The sequence below is a fragment of the Pteropus medius genome, unplaced genomic scaffold (genome assembly GCF_902729225.1).
Source record: "Pteropus medius unplaced genomic scaffold, Ma_sr-lr_union100, whole genome shotgun sequence".
NCBI classification, from domain to species: Eukaryota; Metazoa; Chordata; class Mammalia; order Chiroptera; family Pteropodidae; genus Pteropus; species Pteropus medius.
The window spans coordinates 11,122,110-11,126,594 of NW_024349802.1; the positions used below are offsets into that span (position 1 = coordinate 11,122,110).

At 37.3% G+C, this 4,485-nt stretch overlaps 1 pseudogene; it reads right to left on the reverse strand.

Moving 5' to 3' along the window:
• Positions 1-3,371: 3,371 nt before the first annotated feature.
• Positions 3,372-4,233, reverse strand: LOC120581157 (60S ribosomal protein L6-like; annotated as a pseudogene).
• Between the last annotated feature and the right edge of the window lie 252 nt (positions 4,234-4,485).

Genomic DNA, 4,485 nt, shown 5'->3' on the forward strand with positions numbered 1-4,485 from the left:
ATTACTAGCTTTAATATTTTTGGCATTCTGGTAGATATAAAGTATTATATAATTTAATGTTCACATTTGTGATTATTAATAAGTAATAATGAGGATTAACTTGAGATAATATTTTATATTACATTTTATTTTTATTTTCCACTTTGGTCAGTTGTCTGCATTAGCACTGTCAGTCTGTTTTTTGTTGTTGTTGTATCTCTTCTTTAGTTTCCAGATGTTAGTTCCTTGATCTTTTTTCAGAAATTGCAACTATTTTCTCTTTAACTGTTGTCTGTTCACTTTGTCATGATTTCTTTATTGAACAAAATCCTTCATTATTAGGTGTTCCAGGACTCAGTCCTTAGCCTTATTCTCTACTTTATCTACATTCATTCCTTTGGCAGGATCATTTAGTCTCGTGATTTTAAATGGTATTTATAGGCCAACAATTCCCAAATTTATAACTCTAGTCTATATATTTCTCTTAAAGTGAAGATTCATACATCCAACTGCATACTAGACAGTTCCACTAGCAATGATTGACATACATATATAACTTAATATACCTGGATCACATATTTGATTTTTCTCCCACAAATCTGCTCTTCTCACAGTCTTGCCTATTTGAAGGCAACTTTATTGTCTTTGTTGCTGAAGCAACAAATTGTTGAGTCATTCTTGGTTCACTTTCTTTTAAATCTCAGGCCAAAACTAATATATAAATTTTATTATAATAACTTTTTTCATCAACAGATGTGTATTTAGCATCTATTATGTACTAGGCATCCTTTTAGGCAATGGGTATATATCACTGAACAGAATAGACAAAAAGCCTAATGACTGAGGAATTTATATTATGTGAAGGAGAGGAAAACAACAAATAAAATAATAAGTGAAGTATATTTAATAAGGTGAAGATAATATGTGCTTTGGCACAAAGAAAGGATAAAAAATCTGTGAGGAATGGGAGGTATATTTGAAATATTAAATAGCTAAATTGTATAATCATGGTAGGTATCGTGAAGAAGTTAAATTTAATTAAAGACTTGAAGTAGGTGAGAGAATTAGCCAAGGAATGTTCTGGGGGAACATATTCCAGGCAGAGGGAAAATCTAGAGCCTCGTAGTGGAGAATTCCCTCAATTTTTGTATGTCTGGAAAAGTCTTAATTTCTCCTTCATATCTAAAGGAGAGCTTAGCTGGATCATTATTCTAGGCTGGTAGTTCCTTTAACTTAATAGTTTAAATATATGATTCCATTCCTTTCTGGCTTGTAAGATTTGCACTGAGAAGTCCGAGGATAATCTAATGGATTTTCCTTTATACGTTACCGTTTTCTTCTCCTTGGCTGCCGTGAGAATTATCTTTGTCATTGGTTTTTGATAATTTTAATATAATGTAGCTTGGTGAAGGCCTTTTTGGGTTGAGTTAATTGGGTGTTCTGTTGACTTCTTGAATTCCAAGCTCTAGCTCATTCCTTAGCTTTGGGAAATTCTCATCAACTATTTGTCTGAAAATGCTTTCTAATCCCTGTTCCTTTTCCTCGCCTTCGATAATGCCCTTTATTCTTATGTTTCCTCTCCTGATGGTATCAGCTAGTTCTTGTATTTCTCTTTAATTATTTTTCATTCTTTGGTTTCTCTCTTCTTCCTTCTGATTTATTTCTAGATTTCTGTCTTCAATATTACCAATCCTTTCCTCCATTTGGTTGACTCTATTTCCCAAGCTTGTTATTTCATTTTTCATCTCTTGCAGTGTGCTCTTTATCTCCAGAAGGTCTATTTGGTTCTTTTTGAGGGTTTCAATCTCTTTGCTAAAGAATTCATTCTGATCATCTAGTTGTTTTTTCAATTCCTGAAAATGTTGACATGATTCATTTTGGATCTCGCTGAGTTTTTTCAGAAGTACCATCTTGAATTCTCTATCATTTAAGTCGTATATTTCTATGTCGGTAAGCTTATTTTCTGGAGATTTTTCACTTTCTTTCTGAGCTGCCTTGTCACCTTGGTTGTTCATAGTGTTTAATGGACTATTTCTCTGCCTGGGCATTAATGAAATTGTGTTCCGCTTTTTTTTTTTCCCCCAGAAAGAATATTTATTATGTAATGGTTTGTAGCCTATTGCAAATAAAGTGTTTTCCTTTTGGTTTCTAAGAGGTGGCGTCTAAGCCTCTTGGGTCTCTGCTTTATATAAAGTGTTAATAATGTCTTTTATTTCCCTTATAGATGTTTAATCATGCTTGCTACCCTCAGTCTCAGTTCCTGTCAGTGTTAGTGACAGTTTCGGTAGCGTTTGCTCAGATTCCTCTTGGATCCCTGGCGTTCAGTCTCTGAGAATATGGGGGAAGGGGCCTTGTGTTGGGGGATGGGGGCTGTGGCTCAGCCTCGGTTTTGCAACTGTGGCCGGTAAAATTCAACTGTTGTTTCTCTGCCATCCTGCTTCTCTGCTTTCTGCCCTGATAACTGGGCCCTGCCTATGGCCACGTGGAGCTCACAGTACTCCCAGGCGGGGCTATTCAGGGAAGTCATGCACCTTCTCCCCTCCCCTTCCTCCTTCAGGGAGCTCCTGAGGCTGTGAGAGGCAGCTTCTTTATTTCTCCCAGCCCACCGCCCGACACCTGGGGTTCTGACCTGTGGTAGTTCTTATGTGCAGATCCCATGCTCAGATGTGCTCATGTGCAGTTTGGGTGTTTTTTGTTGAATTTTAGATCTTCAGCTATTGTTGTTTCAAGGAGAGAGATCTGGGAACGTCACTCAGGCCACCATGTTTAATCCAGTCTCCGATAACATTAATTTTTTTCTGCCTTCAGAGTCAGACTGGAACTCACATCATCAGCAGCTCTCCTGGTTCTCAGGTCTTCAGGCTGCAGATCTTAAAACTTCTCAACTTCCATAATCACACAAGCCAATTTTCATTTATTGTGTTGATTTAAAATTCATTGATCTTTTTCTTCTGTTAAATTTTAGATTAAGAATATCTAGTTGCCTTAAAAAAATCAACTGGAATTTTTATGTCAATGATTTTTAATTTATGGATTAATTTCGTGAGATCTTCCTTCCTTCCTTCCTTCCTTCCTTCCTTCCTTCCTTCCTTCACTTCCTTCCTTCCTTCCTTCTTCCTTCTTTCCTTTCCCTCCCCTCCCTCCCTCTTCTTTCTTTTCTTTTGCTTTCTTTCTTTCTTTCTTTCTTTCTTTCTTTCTTTCTTTCTTTCTTTCTTTCTTTTCTTTCTTTCTTTTCTTCTTTCTTTCTTTCTTTCTTTCTTTCTTTCTTTCTTTCTTTCTTTCTTTCTTTCTTTCTTTCTTTCTTTCTCTTTCTTTCTTTCTTTCTCTCTTTCTCTCTCTCTCTCTCTCTCTCTCTCTCTCTCTCTTTCTTCCTTTCTTTCTTTCTTTCTTTCTTAGAACACCAGTTTGTGAGGATAAAACTCATTTGTGAGAACAAATAGAGTGGAGGTAGACCTGGAGCTGAGGAACAGCTTTGATTTTTGGCAGAATTTGCGAGTCCACAGCTTTCTGATCAACCTTGTGCTGCTCTGTAATCTTGTATTTCTCTTTTTGTTTGTTGAAGATCTCACTCTCCTGGTGTCTGGGCTTGGGCAGCTTCTTCTTCTTGAAGTAGGCGTCAGTGAGATGTTTGGGGATTTTCACACTTCTGATGTCAATTTTGGTGGAGGTGGCAAAGACAAATTTCTGGTGTGCTCTTCGTAGAGGAACTCGATTGCGGGACAGAGGTCCAGTCACAGGTAGTAAGCCACTGCTCAGCTGCTTCAGGAAAACCACCCTCTTGCGTCTGTGATGCCCAGTGAGGATGATCAGAATGTTCAGGGGTGATGCTAGCCTGAAGTTTTCTCAAATGCTGACTGAAAGATTTCTTGCTATGGCTCAACAGCTTTTGGGGCGCATCTTCGGTAGGATAATATCTAAGCATTTTGTGAAGTTTAACCACTCAGGTGCCACCATTCTTGTTGCCACCAACTGGTTCTGTGACTCTAGCAAGAACCTTTTCCTTCTTTTCTTTTCAATCCTGGATTTAGCTGCTGAATACTTCCTCTTATACATGGCCTTTCTGGAATATGTGGCCAATTAGGAATACCTGACAATTTCTCTGACCAGGACAGGGTTCCGGCTGCAGTGTGGTTTCCCCTTCTTAGGCGTTTTGGCCTTGAGGTTATCCTTCTTAACCTTGCCACCAGCGTCAGCCTTCTTGGCTTCAGGCTTCTTCTCCTTAATGTCCAGCTTCTCAGCTTTTTCACCTTCCATCGTGCAAGATGGAAAAGAGAGATTGTTCTATTAATCAGTGGCATCTGAGCACAGAATGTTTCTCTATTTATAATCTTCTCTATACTTTAAAAATGAATTATATTTTTCTTGTATAGTCTTAGTTAATTCCTAAATGCTTTATAGCTTTTTTTGATATTGTGAATGGTATATTTTTAATGTTTTCTACTTATCAATAATGTAGTAAAGTACTATTAATATTTTAGAGTTGATCTTCATTATAGAAAACTATAA